General features: G+C 33.3%; 2 protein-coding genes across 4 annotated transcripts in view; both read right to left on the bottom strand.

Moving 5' to 3' along the window:
* Positions 1-15229, bottom strand: part of LOC134575160 (zinc finger protein 257-like) — a 207318-nt gene extending 192089 nt beyond the window's left edge. The window contains exon 1 of one of the 3 annotated variants that reach the window (XM_063434383.1): positions 15190-15229. The gene's annotated coding sequence lies outside the window, so the exon portion shown is untranslated. The remainder of the gene's footprint in view (positions 1-15189) is intronic. The other 2 variants (XM_063434382.1, XM_063434381.1) reach the window with 2 other exon arrangements.
* Positions 1-17901, bottom strand: part of LOC134575162 (zinc finger protein 250-like) — a 752315-nt gene that overhangs the window by 679160 nt on the left and 55254 nt on the right. The window lies entirely within an intron of this gene.

Raw genomic sequence — 17901 nt, 5'->3', positions numbered from 1 at the left:
TCCGTGGCCGTTGGTAGTGAGACTTACGAAAGTCGTTCTCCGAGCGGAGACACTACGGGGTTGAGGGAGGTGACTTTGGAGTAAGCACACGAGTAAAGGAAAGGGATTATTGTTGATTTCATTTGAACTGTGATGCATGCACTGTATTTCAATTGTATTGTTGTCTTGTTTGTCTAATTAGGAGTCTCATGAACTCCTGTGTCTGTCTCTAAGGATTTTCCTTGTCTTTCATCTTTTCTACACTTCCTATATTATTATACTATCCACTCCCATTCCTCTTAAAAAGAGAAGTGATTGGTCACACACTTCTCACTTCGCTCCAATCCGTGTCTACCACCCCGGGTAGGCGGATTCAGTGACTAGTCTACGTTTTGGGAAGACGCACCTGAGAAAATCCCACGATTCTCGGGTGGCAGTCGAGCATTGTAGACGTTCTTGTTCAGTTTTCCCTCTCTCTCTCTATATCTAGGACGCTGGTATAGGGGTAAAGGGATTATGGGACAGGATTTAAGCAAGCCCAGTAAGGGCTGGTTAGCATGTGATTTAGTCGAAGACAGAGAGGGTGAGGAAATGGTTAAAGGTGTTGAAAAAATTGCAAAAGTATGTAGAATTGCTGTACCGACATGTGGAAGATTGCAACCAGAAAGTTGGCGTAGGTTACTGACAGAAAAGAAAGGCAAACTTACAGATAATGGTTTATTAAAGACTGCTGAAGCATGGTATAGAGTAGCGAAGGCTATTCAGCTAGAAGGTTGGGTTGAGGAAGAGATAAATCACAAGGGTGTGAAATTGTTTGTGTATCATAATAATTGTGTTGCTGGGGTTTATCCTCAGCCAGCGCCCAAAACCGGCGCCCAGGGAATGTCTATCCCCAAGGTTCAGTCAGCAATAAGTGATAGCCAGCTGACTATGTTCCCCACTCCCAATACCCATCCCATCACCTCCCCTGTCTGCCCGGTCCTGAATTCTGATGGATCTTTCTTTTCCCCTGCCCCATCTTTAACACTCCCATCATCCTCATCCATCCCTACGCTACCTGCTATACCTTCCCCTAACATTTCATCTGCCATTCCTGCCCTACACTCTCTCTCTGTTCATGACCCCCTCCCCTCTTCCTCCACCCAACTAACCACCTCCTCCGCCCTTGCCCCGGCTCCTCCCTCTACACCCACCCCTACCAATCCCTCTCCGTTCCCTCCCATCTCCACCCCAGCTCAATACCCCACCTCCTTCCCCTCCCCAGCCTGGCCCTACCCCTTCCCATATCCCATGGCCCTGCCCTATCCCGGATATCCACTCCCCACTCCCCAAGCCACGCCCCAGGTTCCGGTCATGCCCAGTCCGGCACAGTCTGCCCCGGATGTGCCCTCTTCCAACATGGCCGCCACTTCTTCCCTTAACCCTAATGTAGTACCTTTTCCGGCCACCAATATGGCGGCCCCCAGTTCGGCCCTGATGCCGGTAATCCCCGGTGACTACCTATCCCCAGGTAATGACTCACTAGCCACCCCTGCATCTGGGGCTCGTTCCCAACCACCGATCCTTTCACCTCATTCGGGCCCTGCACCACGCAAAAGAGCCAATATTATAGAATTCGATGATGACGAGATGGACAGGGTGTCCCATGTCTCATCGGAGCTTGCCGCGGGAGCCCCAACTCACCGTTCTATCGATGACCCTTTTGGCCACAAGGGTCGGGGAGAACAGGCCCCTCCTAAATATGTTGCTTTCAATCCCACTCAAGCTAGTGCTCTAATGAAATCACTCCCTGACCCAGAAAAACAGCCTATGCCCTTCTACCGAGGGATAGTTCAAATTCAAAAGACTTATTCCGCCGCATGGCGTGATTTGCTGAGCATTTGTGCTATCAAAGCAGGGGATGCATATTGGCCAAGTATGGCCCGACACCTCAGTACAGATTTGCTCAGCAGTGATGTTGATTTCCCCTCTGGAGTAACTTTTTGCACCCAATTAAGAGAATGGGCTAAGGACAAACTTGCGGATCAGGCTGCTGGCCTTACTGATGTTATTCAAGATAAAGGAGAATCAGTGGAAAGGTTTCATGCAAGACTGTATCAAATGTTCACAGATTTGGGGTTTGATCTTACAGATAAGATTCATTCACAAATGCTGTCAGGTGCGTTTGTCCAAGGTGTTAAAGACTCTATACGCAAGGGAATCATTGCCGCACGCCCTGAATATAAGGTTGTTCCCCTGGATACCCTGCTTTTAGTTGCTAGAGGTTTGGAATCCGTTCAGACCCCAAGGAGACCTACTTCAGCTCCTCTCATGGTATCCCGCTCCGCTCCAGCCCCAAGAGGTCCCAGACCGGAGGAGGGGGGACATTGCTTTAATTGTGGAGCAAAGGGTCACTTTAGGAATGACTGTCCAGAACCTAAAAGGGAGCAAAGGGAACCCAGAAAACTACCCAAGCCTGCCCCGGCTCCCAAAGCCACCAAACAGGTTCCAATAGTTGAGGAACCCGATGAATAGGAAATTGGCAAGCCTGTGTCTGTGACCCCTGTCATGGCAGTGTCTACAGGGGACAAAGGGGGGCCACTTGCCACAGTGACTTTACCCATTGAAGGCCACCCCACCACATTTCTAGTTGACACAGGTGCAGCCCGTAGTGTTCTACGAGAACAAGACCTGCCAGACCCATCCTTCCTGTCCAGTATTGATGTCTCTTGTGTTGGAGTGGATGGCCAGCCAAGACGTAGCCCTTTAACAACTCCGCTGCGAGTTGGTTCTAGCCTGCTCGCTCGCTTTGTAGTATCCTCCACATGCCCCATTAACCTGTTAGGTGCTGATGTCCTCTCACGCCTGCAAGCATCCATCACTTTTACCCCGGATGGGCAGGTAGAAATGTTTACACCTCTGTCTGTATCAGACACTTCAGCCCTATGCTCTTTGCCTCTGATGCTGCATTTAGAAAAGCCCCGTGAGGGGACAGCAGAATTAAGGTCCAATTTCCCAGAGGAATTAAAAACACAGGTGCCCGCTAAGTTATGGTCCTCAGGCCCAGAGGACATAGGTCACCTAAATGTTCCCCCTGTGGTGGTAAAGCTTATTCCAGGAGCTAAGTTACCAAGAAAACCACAATATCCATTAAAACCAGCACAGTCCGCTGCAATTTCTGTCCACATCAAGGCACTCTTGGAGAAGGGTGCCCTGGTAAAATGTAAATCTGAATGCAACACCCCGTTATTTCCTGTGAAAAAGAAAACTCCAAAGGGTGAACCAGAGAAGTACAGGATGGTCCAGGACCTCCGTGCTGTTAATGAAGCTACCGTCCTGGACACCCCTCTTGTACCAAATCCTCATACTCTGCTCTCTGGAGTCCCACCATCTGCAAAATTCTTCACAGTTATTGACCTGGCCAATGCCTTTTTCAGTGTCCCACTGGACCCATCCTGTCAATACCTGTTTGCTTTCACTCATGAAATGCAACAGTATACCTGGACTGTCATGCCCCAAGGGGCACAAAATTCTCCAAGTCAATTTGCTAAGGCCATGGGCACCATCCTTGACCCATGGCAAGCTGAGCATCCAGAAGTTGTCCTGCTTCAGTATGTGGATGATCTATTGCTATGTGGAGATGATGTACCCACTACTAAAAGGTGTTCACTTAGTCTCCTTTGCTATTTGGCAGAACAAGGATGCAAAGCTTCACTCATCAAGCTACAATTCTGTCAATCTTCAGTGATCTTCCTTGGACATTGCCTATCTCAAGGTACCAGACATCTTACTCGGGACCGGGTAAGAGCTGTTTTGGACATTCCACCTCCAAGGACTTCAAAGTCTCTTCATGCCTTCCTAGGCCTCATTTCCTACTGCAGAGCATGGATCCCTGAAGCCTCTCTGCTTATGCAACCTCTCTATGATGCTCTTAAGTCTGACCCGTTCTGTCTAACCAATGAAGCCCTGGCCAATTTCGATGCTTTAAAACGGGCCATTGCCTCTGCTCCTGCCTTGGGCCTACCTGACTACTCCAAACCCTTCAAATTGTTTGTCTCTGAAAGACAAGGCCACGCAACAGGAGTGCTCACCCAGACTAATGACTTAAGAGGCCGCCAGAGGCCTATTGGATATTTCTCATGTCAACTGGACATTGTGGCCAGAGGGACTCCTTCCTGTCTCAGGGCTGTTTTTGCTGCGAGAGAACTCATAGAGAAGACCTCAGACCTGGTCCTTGGCCACCCTCTGGTTGTTTTGGCCCCTCATGACATCTCTGCCATCGTCAACCAAGTCCAGCTCAAGCACGTGTCTCCAGCCAGACACCTGCGCCTACAGTGTCATCTTCTTTTGCCTGACAACATTTCCATCCAAAGATGTCACGTGCTTAATCCGTCCACTCTTCTTCCACTCCCTGAGGGGGGTATCTATTATGGATTTATCACAGATGAAACCTACATCTACCTGCTCTGTGGATGTATCAAGAAAGTCATGCATCCACATTTGTCATTTCATGAAGATGAGACACCTCTTTGTGAAGGCCCGGATTACGCCTTCTGTACCATGTGGTACAAGCCAAATATTACTCCCGAACCTTGCTATGAAGATGAGCTTTACCACTGGACCGATGTAAAGCTCACTGCACAAGACTTTTATTGTGACTCTGAAGGTAATAGCATGGTCTTGGTCCAGCTACCTCAACAACTTAACTACCTCTACCGCCATTGGGATACCGCTATCCCACATATTCCTGTTACCAAGTTGAAGACAAAGTCATGGAATGATCTTGGGCCCATGGCAAAACTATGGGCCACCATGAATGAAGAGCAGCTACAGGAAAATGGTATTGTCAAATACCCAACAACTGACCTTCTGGAAGCATGGCCACGCCATTTCCTGGAAAAGGAATTTCAAGACCTGGTCATAAAGAATGATTATGACCCAGAAACACCTCATGACTGTTTTGAACAGATGAAAATGGAAACAGTGCACTTACCAACTGTGCATGAGAATCCATTACCAGATCCGGATTTTACCCTGTTTGTGGATGGATCAAGATATGCCGATGAAGGAGGAACATATCATACAGGATATGCCGTAACCACAACAGATGAAGTTATTAAATCATCATCCTTACCACCAGCAATGTCTGCACAAGAAGCTGAATTACAGGCTCTGACTTCAGCCTGCAAAATTTCCGAAGGAAAACGTGCCAACATCTATACAGATTCAAGATACGCTCTGGGTGTGGCACATGACTTCGGCCTAATTTGGAAGACAAGAGGATTTCTTACCACCGCCGGTACACCAGTCAAACACAGCACTGCAATCAAGGAGCTAATGGATGCCCTCCTACTTCCCGAAGAGGTGGCCGTTTTGAAAGTCAAGGCCCATGGGAAATTGGATACAGATGAAGCAAAGGGCAACCATTTGGCTGATCAAGCTGCTAAGTTAGCGGCCAGGGATTTGCAGGAAGTGGATGAAGAAGTGTCCGGACAAGAACAAAAAGAAGAAGTCCCTATTTTTGCTTTGCAAACTCTTCCTACTGATTTGCGAATCTTACAAGAACAACAAGCTGCAGTCACTCCTGAGGAAATCCAGAAATGGAAAAAGAAAGGAGCTGTCCAAAAGGACGGAATATATTACAACAACTTCAAATTTTGTCTTCCCAGAAATCTATACCCAGCAGTGGTCCAATGGGCACATGGGCCCGCGCACCTGTCAAAAGAATTGATGGCCGCCCTCATACAGAAGTATTATGAAGCACCTGGAATCACAACATTGATCAATAGCTTTTGCAAGGCCTGTGTCATCTGTGCAAAATGCAATCCAGGAAGACCAATTAAGGTGCCTGCGAAACACCTGGCAAAGCCCATGTACCCCTTCCAGCGAATTCAAATTGACCACATCCAAATGCCCAAGAGTGGGCCCCATGAATATGCACTAGTAATAGTGGACATGTTCTCAGGCTGGCCAGAAGCCTACCCAGTGGCCAATATCACTGCAAAGACAACCGCAAAGCGCCTAATTACAGATATTGTATGCAGATTCGGACTCCCAGAAGTCATTGAGAGTGATCAAGGCCCAGCCTTTACAGCAACTGTGACTAAAGAAATTTGGACTGCTCTAGGGGTGACTCTAGCCTTCCACACCCCTTACCACCCACAAAGTAGTGGTAAAGTGGAGCGCATGAACGGCACCCTAAAAACTAGAATGTTAAAAATGTCACAAGAAACAAAGATGCCCTGGCCAGAAAGCCTACCAATAGCTCTATTTAGTGTTAGGCACACACCTAGAGGGAAGCATTCACTGTCCCCATATGAGGTTCTATTTGGGACAGCACCCAGACTAGGTTGTTATTATCCGCAGCAGTTGCAACTCCAATCAGATGTTTTAGTAGACTATGTAACTGAACTTGCAAATGTCCTAAACAAAATACATGCCCAAGTTTTCTCTTCAATTCCAGATCCCGAATTGGATACAGGTTCCCATAACCTACTTCCCGGAGATTGGGTCCTGGTCAAGAAGTTTGTGCGGAAAAATACCCTAGAACCGAGATTTGACGGTCCATTCCAAGTTCTCCTGATTACCGCAACCTCCGTCAAATTGGCCGGTAGGCCAAATTGGGTCCACGCTTCCCACTGCAAGAAATCTCCTGCCCCAGAGGAAGCGAATATCGCACAAACATGTATCTCTGGTACATCTTCTCCTTAATTAGCCTTATGAAGGCCCAGCAAGTAGCCATTACCAAAGACATTAGTGGATACACCTTCTGGTATAATTCATCATGCACCCAGGTGGCTACTTATACCTTTGACTATTGTGATATTGTAGAATGCCCATTTCCCACACCACAAATCCAGAGCATCTATAGAGATATCCCTCATTCGAAAGACCCATATGTTTGTGTAGTTGACAAGCAATGGGGGCACAATTGTGACCATTGGGGGGCGGCGGGGTGGAATGCCGGGCCTGCCTGGGGTTACAAACCAAAAAGTGCCGTATCTAAAGTAGATGATCATGGTAGATCCCTCCTCCAGAGAATGACTTTGAGAAAGCCTGGGGGGAGCACACCAATGAAATTAATCCTTAACATTGAGCGCCCAAGCCCAACAGATGCAGACCAGTATGTGATGGGAATGTACTGGAAAAAGGGTTCCTACCAGAAATTAGGGCATTTCTACCTCAAAGATATGTGCAACTCCTCTGAGTGGCAAGGGGCCACCCACATGGTCCCTAACCCATTAAAACCCCATATCCAGACCTTTCAGGACATGATGGCCATCGCTAACCCCACTTTTGAAGATACCATGGCCGCTGAAACAGGTTTTAATGATGTAAATTTATGGTTAGAATGGATGAAATATAATGCTAATAAGCATAATAGAACCGCATGTTACGTGTGTGGAGGTGCCCGGCCTCACCTGGGTACCGTACCTTTAATCCTACCTGTAGATATAGAAGAATGTATTTTAAGCCTTTTTTTGCCTATCACTATAATTTTAACAGGTCCATATGTATTGCATGGACAAAGGAGTATCCTCTCCTAGCCAACGATGTCAAACCCCCTGATGGTATTACCGTATATAAAGGTAATTACACTTGCTATGCCATGTATGATGGTATTGGTAAATTTGTAGGTAACTTTTCCAAAGGCTATTGTGCTACATACAGAACTGTCCCTGTACGTTTGCTGCAACATCACACTAGGTCACTAGGGGACATTTATTGGTTGTGTGGGGATTTACAGCTAAGATCCAGAATGGACACAGAATGGTGGGGAGAGTGTACTTTGACTAAGGCCATTATGCCTATACATATTATTTCTGATACACACCTCAACACCCATGAGTTTAGCCACACTAAGGTTAAACGTGACGCCCCAGTGAAAGGAAGTTTTGATCCTCATGTATATATTGATGCCATTGGAGTGCCCAGGGGGGTGCCCAACGAGTTTAAAGCTAGGGATGAAGTTGCTGCAGGATTTGAATCAATTTTTACCATAGTTACCGCAAACAAGAATCTAAATTGGATAAATTACATTTATTATAATCAACAGCGTTTTGTCAATTACACCAGAGACGCCCTCCAGGGGTTGGCCGAACAGTTGCAGGCCACATCCCAAATGACTTTCCAGAATAGAATGGCCCTAGATATGATCTTAGCTGAAAAAGGAGGGGTTTGTAAGATTTTGCCCGACACTATGACATGTTGTACCTACATCCCAGAAAACACAGGCCCTAACGGTAAAGTCACACTAGCTATAGAAAAATTAAATGACCTGTCAGAAGAGTTAAAAAGGAATTCTGGGATAAAAGATCCCTGGGAAAGATGGTTTGGTTGGATGACAGGATGGCAAAAGGCTTTAATGCAGATTGGTATGGCTATACTAATTTTTCTTTTTATCTTTGCTCTTCTCTTTTGTTGTGTCCTCCCATGTCTGAGAAAATCCCTCATGAAGACTGTTGACCAAGCAGCACCCACTTTGACCCATCTCGAAGTTGATGACCAAGAATTCCAAGACATCAACTCACCCTGTCTGCCGCTGCAAATTATCCCCTTTGTTGATAAAGTGCAGGAATTCTAGGAAGGGACTAGATTAGGGACAGCATCTGTCAGTGAATGGTAAAGGCCCCATGTGGAGAAGTGGTGGGTTAGCTGCCATGGGATACCCTTGGGTGTGAAGCGTTCGAGAGCCATACTGACGGATGGTTAGCCTATTAGGGTCAGGTCCAGGGACAGCCTTGCACTTTGCATTAACATCTAGCTAGCAGCTACGGGGTTTCTGTGCCTTTGGGTTAACACGTCTTCTGATACTAACATAATAAAGTTTTATCTCTTAGAATCTAACATTTCATAGGGGGGACTGATGTGGAATTATTAAAAACCTTTATTGTACTTGTATTGAATTATTGTACTAACTCCATTTTAACTTTATACTGTGACTTCGTCCTCCATTTTGTCCTCCTAACCTGACTTCTTCAATCCTCCATTTTGTCCTCCTGACTTAACTTGTTCATTTTTAAAACTACATTACGTGACTGAACTTCTCAACCCAATTAATACAGTAGACAAAGACCGTGTTTCCTTCAAGGACAAGTACCAGGAGGTGCTGGCTACTCCTTAAGACTTGCCGGCTACTCCTTAAGAGCTTGTAAGATAGTACAGTTTGAAGGCCACAGAACACAGTAGTAATGAAATGTTCTATTCATAAGAGACCTTGCACCTGGACATAAAGCCTGATATCACTGACCGTGTAAAATGACGCTTAGGACCCCCTTGTCCCCCACCCGTGTCCAGAATAATCCCACCTCTGATGGGTGGGCACGGGACTAACCTCTTAATTTTACTAACCAATAGGTAAGACACTAACTCCGTCACTTAACAATTAATCCAATTGATGATGTTTATTTGCTGATATTCTAATAATCAATGATGACGCAAAATGCCTCTTAAAAGGGCCTGCGCGCCCGCTTTTTCTTCACTTGCCAATAAACTTTCTCGAAGTTATTTTAACCTGAACCTCGTGTGTCAGACTTAATTACTTCAGCGTATATACGCAATTTAACTTTATTGATTTGGACAGGAACAGATAGACTTTGAACATTTTGGTTTACTTTCAAAAAGTACCATAACAATATAGAGCTATATGACATACTATAATAATATAAATAGAGCTATATGTCATGCTATAATAATATAATATAGAGCTATATGACATACTATAATAATATAATAATATAATTTAGAGCTATATGATATACTATAATAATATAATATAGAGCTATATGTCATACTATAATAATATAATATAGAGCTATATGACATACTATAATAATATAATAATATAATAGAGCGCTATATGACATACTATAATAATATAATATAGAGCTATATGACATACTATAATAATATAATATAGAGCTATAGGACATACTATAATAATATAATATAGAGCTATATGACATGCTATAATAATATAATAATATAATATAGAGCTATATGACATACTATAATAATATAATATAGAGCTATATGACATGCTATAATAATATAATATAGAGCTATATGACATACTATAATAATATAATAATATAATATAGAGCTATATGACATACTGTAATAATAGAATATAGAGCTATATGTCATACTATAATAATATATTATAATATAGAGCTATATGGCATACTATAATAATATAATATAGAGCTATATGACATACTATAATAATATAATAATATAATATAGAGCTATATGACATTCTATAATAATATAATAATATAATATAGAGCTATATGACATGCTATAATACTATAATAATATAATATAGAGCTATATGACATACTATAATAATATAATAATATAATATAGAGCTATATGACATACTATAATAATATAATAATATAATATAGAGCTATATGACATGCTATAATAAAATAATAATATAATATAGAGCTATATGTGATGCTATAATAATATAATAATATAATATAGAGCTATATGACATGCTATAATAATATAATAATATAATATAGAGCTATATGACATACTATAATAATATAATAATATAATATAGAGCTATATGACATACTATAATAATATAATATAAAGCTATATGACATGCTATAATAATATAATATAGAGCTATATGACATACTATAATAATATAATAATATAATATAGAGCTATATGACATACTATAATAATATAATATAGAGCTATATGTGATGCTATAATAATATAATAATATAATATAGAGCTATATGTGATGCTATAATAATATAATAATATAATATAGAGCTATATGACATGCTATAATAATATAATAATATAATATAGAGCTATATGACATACTATAATAATATAATAATATAATATAGAGCTATATGTGATGCTATAATAATATAATAATATAATATAGAGCTATATGACATACTATAATAATATAATAATATAATATAGAGCTATATGTCATACTATAATAATATAATATAGAGCTATATGACATACTATAATAATATAATAATATAATATAGAGCTATATGACATACTATAATAATATAATAATATAATATAGAGCTATATGACATGCTATAATAATATAATAATATAATATAGAGCTATATGACATGCTATAATAATATAATATAGAGCTATATGTCATACTATAATAATATATTAATATAATATAGAGCTATATGACATACTATAATAATATAATAATATAATATAGAGCTATATGACATGCTATAATAATATAATAATATAATATAGAGCTATATGACATACTATAATAATATAATAATATAATATAGAGCTATATGACATACTATAATAATATAATAATATAATATAGAGCTATATGACATACTATAATAATATAATATAGAGCTATATGTCATACTATAATAATATAATATAGAGCTATATGTCATGCTATAATAATATAATAATATAATATAGAGCTATATGACATACTATAATAATATAATAATATAATATAGAGCTATATGACATACTATAATAATATAATAATATAATATAGAGCTATATGACATACTATAATAATATAATATAGAGCTATAAGACATACTATAATAATATAATAATATAATATAGAGCTATATGACATACTATAATAATATAATATAGAGCTATATGTGATGCTATAATAATATAATAATATAATATAGAGCTATATGACATACTATAATAATATAATAATATAATATAGAGCTATATGACATACTATAATAATATAATAATATAATATAGAGCTATATGACATACTATAATAATATAATAATATAATATAGAGCTATATGATATGCTATAATAATATAATATAGAGCTATATGACATACTATAATAATATAATAATATAATATAGAGCTATATGACATACTATAATAATATAATATAGAGCTATATGACATACTATAATAATATAATAATATAATATAGAGCTATATGTCATACTATAATAATGTAATAATATAATATAGAGCTATATGACATGCTATAATAATATAATATAGAGCTATATGACATACTATAATAATATAATAATATAATATAGAGCTATATGACATACTATAATAATATAATATAGAGCTATATGACATACTATAATAATATAATATAGAGCTATATGACATGCTATAATAATATAATATAGAGCTATATGTGATGCTATAATAATATAATAATATAATATAGAGCTATATGATATGCTATAATAATATAATAATATAATATAGAGCTATATGACATGCTATAATAATATAATAAAATAATATAGAGCTATATGACATACTATAATAATATAATATAGAGCTATATGTGATGCTATAATAATATAATAATATAATATAGAGCTATATGACATACTATAATAATATAATAATATAATATAGAGCTATATGACATACTATAATAATATAATAATATAATATAGAGCTATATGACATACTATAATAATATAATATAGAGCTATATGTGATGCTATAATAATATAATAATATAATATAGAGCTATATGACATACTATAATAATATAATAATATAATATAGAGCTATATGTCATACTATAATAATATAATAATGTAATATAGAGCTATATGACATGCTATAATAATATAATAATATAATATAGAGCTATATGACATACTATAATAATATAATATAGAGCTATATGACATACAATAATAATATAATATAGAGCTATATGACATACAATAATAATATAATATAGAGCTATATGACATGCTATAATAATATAATATAGAGCTATATGTCATACTATAATAATATAATAATATAATATAGAGCTATATGACATACTATAATAATATAATAATATAATATAGAGCTATATGACATACTATAATAATATAATAATATAATATAGAGCTATATGACATACTATAATAATATAATAATATAATATAGAGCTATATGACATACTATAATAATATAATATAGAGCTATATGACATACTATAATAATATAATAATATAATATAGAGCTATATGACATACTATAATAATATAATAATATAATATAGAGCTATATGACATGCTATAATAATATAATAATATAATATAGAGCTATATGACATACTATAATAATATAATAATATAATATAGAGCTATATGACATACTATAATAATATAATAATATAATATAGAGCTATATGACATACTATAATAATATAATAATATAATATAGAGCTATATGTCATGCTATAATAATATAATAATATAATATAGAGCTATATGACATGCTATAATAATATAATAATATAATATAGAGCTATATGACATACTATAATAATATAATAATATAATATAGAGCTATATGACATGCTATAATAATATAATATAGAGCTATATGTCATACTATAATAATATAATAATATAATATAGAGCTATATGTGATGCTATAATAATATAATAATATAATATAGAGCTATATGTCATACTATAATAATATAATATAGAGCTATATGACATACTATAATAATATAATAATATAATATAGAGCTATATGACATGCTATAATAATATAATATAGAGCTATATGTCATACTATAATAATATAATAATATAATATAGAGCTATATGTGATGCTATAATAATATAATAATATAATATAGAGCTATATGTCATACTATAATAATATAATATAGAGCTATATGACATACTATAATAATATAATAATATAATATAGAGCTATATGACATACTATAATAATATAATATAGAGCTATATGACATACTATAATAATACAATATAGAGCTATATGACATACTATAATAATATAATATAGAGCTATATGACATACTATAATAATATAATATAGAGCTATATGACATACTATAATAATATAATAATATAATATAGAGCTATATGACATACTATAATAATATAATATAGAGCTATATGACATGCTATAATAATATAATATAGAGCTATATGTGATGCTATAATAATATAATATAGAGCTATATGACATACTATAATAATATAATATAGAGCTATATGACATACTATAATAATATAATAATATAATATAGAGCTATATGTGATGCTATAATAATATAATATAGAGCTATATGACATGCTATAATAATATAATATAGAGCTATATGTGATGCTATAATAATATAATAATATAATATAGAGCTATATGTGATGCTATAATAATATAATAATATAATATAGAGCTATATGACATACTATAATAATATAATATAGAGCTATATGACATACTATAATAATATAATAATATAATATAGAGCTATATGTGATGCTATAATAATATAATAATATAATATAGAGCTATATGACATGCTATAATAATATAATATAGAGCTATATGTGATGCTATAATAATATAATAATATAATATAGAGCTATATGTGATGCTATAATAATATAATAATATAATATAGAGCTATATGACATGCTATAATAATATAATAATATAATATAGAGCTATATGACATACTATAATAATATAATAATATAATATAGAGCTATATGTGATGCTATAATAATATAATAATATAATATAGAGCTATATGTCATACTATAATAATATAATATAGAGCTATATGTGATGCTATAATAATATAATATAGAGCTATATGTCATACTATAATAATATAATATAGAGCTATATGACATACTATAATAATATAATATAATATAGAGCTATATGTCATGCTATAATAATATAATAATATAATATAGAGCTATATGTCATGCTATAATAATATAATATAGAGCTATATGACATACTATAATAATATAATAATATAATATAGAGCTATATGTCATGCTATAATAATATAATATAGAGCTATATGACATACTATAATAATATAATAATATAATATAGAGCTATATGACATACTATAATAATATAATAATATAATATAGAGCTATATGACATACTATAATAATATAATAATATAATATAGAGCTATATGTCATACTATAATAATATAATATAGAGCTATATGACATACTATAATAATATAATAATATAATATAGAGCTATATGTGATGCTATAATAATATAATAATATAATATAGAGCTATATGACATACTATAATAATATTACAATAAATTGCTGGCACAATGTTTATTTATTAATTAATATATTATTATTATTATTAATATTATTATTTCCCTGTATTTCTAGAACTGACAATAAAACACAAATTACCTGCAGGATTGAGGCTGCACTGAGCTCACCCAGGAAACACTTTGACACACCGGAAGTACCACACCGGAAGTCACACACCGGAAGTCAAACACCGGAAGGAATACGACGGAAGTTACGCCATGTTTGCGTGTCGCGGCACTTCCGTGTTTGCGTTCCATTCAGTCTGAGTGACTTCAGATCGGTAGCCATCATAGTGTGACGTCACAAACTGTCGCAAAGCCAGCTGGGAGTTTTAGTGATTGTGCTGTTTAACGTGTCTCCGTGTCTGTCAGATGGTTTCTGGGAATTGTAGTCTTTCTCACTTCCTTTATATAGACAGTGCCAAGGAAGGTGGACTACAACTCCCGTGATGCACAGCGATCCAAATCTAGCTTCAAACACTCAGAGTGAGAGTCTGAGCCTGGAGCCAGATTCCTAACCCAGAAAATAGAGTTTATTATTATTATTATTATTATTAATACTGCTAGCACTGAATATAGAGTTTATTATTATTATTATTATTAATACTGCTAGTACTGAATATAGAGTTTATTATTATTATTATTATTATTATTATTATTATTAATACTGCTAGCACTGAATATAGAGTTTATTATTATTATTATTATTATTATTATTATTAATACTGCTAGCACTGAATATAGAGTTTATTATTATTATTATTATTATTATTATTATTATTATTAATACTGCTAGTACTGAATATAGAGTTTATTATTATTATTATTATTATTATTATTATTATTAATACTGCTAGGACTGAATATAGAGTTTATTATTATTATTATTATTATTATTATTATTACTGCTAGCACTGAATATAGAGTTTATTATAATTATTATTATTATTATTATTATTATTAATACTGCTAGGACTGAATATAGAGTTTATTATTATTATTATTATTATTATTATTATTATTATTATTATTAATACTGCTAGTACTGAATATAGAGTTTATTATTATTATTATTATTATTATTACTGCTAGCACTGAATATAGAGTTTATTATTATTATTATTATTATTATTATTATTAATACTGCTAGGACTGAATATAGAGTTTATTATTATTATTATTATTATTAATACTGCTAGGACTGAATATAGAGTTTATTATTATTATTATTATTAATACTGCTAGTACTGAATATAGAGTTTATTATTATTATTATTATTATTATTATTACTGCTAGTACTGAATATAGAGTTTATTATTATTATTATTATTATTATTATTATTATTATTAATACTGCTAGGACTGAATATAGAGTTTATTATTATTATTATTATTATTATTATTAATACTGCTAGTACTGAATATCGAGTTTATTATTATTATTATTATTATTATCATTATTAATACTGCTAGTACTGAATATAGAGTTTATTATTATTATTATTATTATTATTAATACTGCTAGTACTGAATATCGAGTTTATTATTATTATTATTATTATTATTATTATTAATACTGCTAGCACTGAATATAGAGATTATTATTATTATTATTATTATTAATACTGCTAGTACTGAATATAGAGTTTATTATTATTATTATTATTATTAATACTGCTAGTACTGAATATAGAGTTTATTATTATTATTATTATTATTAATACTACTACTACTGAATATAGAGTTTATTATTATTATTATTAATACTGCTAGGACTGAATATAGAGTTTATTATTATTATTATTATTATTATTATTATTAATACTGCTAGTACTGAATATCGAGTTTATTATTATTATTATTATTATTAATACTGCTAGCACTGAATATAGAGATTATTATTATTATTATTATTATTAATACTGCTAGTACTGAATATAGAGTTTATTATTATTATTATTAATACTGCTAGTACTGAATAGAGTTTATTATTATTATTATTAATACTGCTAGTACTGAATATAGAGTTTATTATTATTATTATTATTATTAATACTGCAAGTACTGAATACAGAGTTTATTATTATTATTATTATTAATACTGCTAGTACTGAATACAGAGTTTATTATTATTATTATTATTATTATTAATACTGCTAGTACTGAATATAGAGTTTATTATTATTATTATTATTATTATTATTAATACTGCTAGTACTGAATATAGAGTTTATTAATTATTATTATTATTATTATTATTATTAATACTGCTAGTACTGAATATAGAGTTTATTATTATTATAATTATTATTAATATTATTAATACTGCTAGTACTGAATATAGAGTTTATTATTATTATTATTATTATTAATACTGCTAGTACTGAATACAGAGTTTATTATTATTATTATTATTATTATTATTAATACTGCTAGTACTGAATACAGAGTTTATTAATTATTATTATTATTATTATTATTAATACTGCTAGTACTGAATATAGAGTTTATTAATTATTATTATTATTATTATTAATACTGCTAGTACTGAATATAGAGTTTATTAATTATTATTATTATTATTATTATTACTGCTAGTACTGAATATAGAGTTTATTAATTATTATTATTATTATTAATACTGCTAGTACTGAATATAGAGTTCATTATTATTATAATTATTATTAATATTATTAATACTGCTAGTACTGAATATAGAGTTTATTATTATTATTATTATTATTAATACTGCTAGGACTGAATACAGAGTTTATTATTATTATTAATACTGCTAGTACTGAATACAGAGTT

This window comes from Pelobates fuscus, chromosome 10 (genome assembly GCF_036172605.1).
Source record: "Pelobates fuscus isolate aPelFus1 chromosome 10, aPelFus1.pri, whole genome shotgun sequence".
Taxonomy (NCBI): Eukaryota; Metazoa; Chordata; class Amphibia; order Anura; family Pelobatidae; genus Pelobates; species Pelobates fuscus.
Note: the sequence above shows the minus strand (reverse complement) of the source record. Positions and strands in the feature narration are given on the sequence as shown.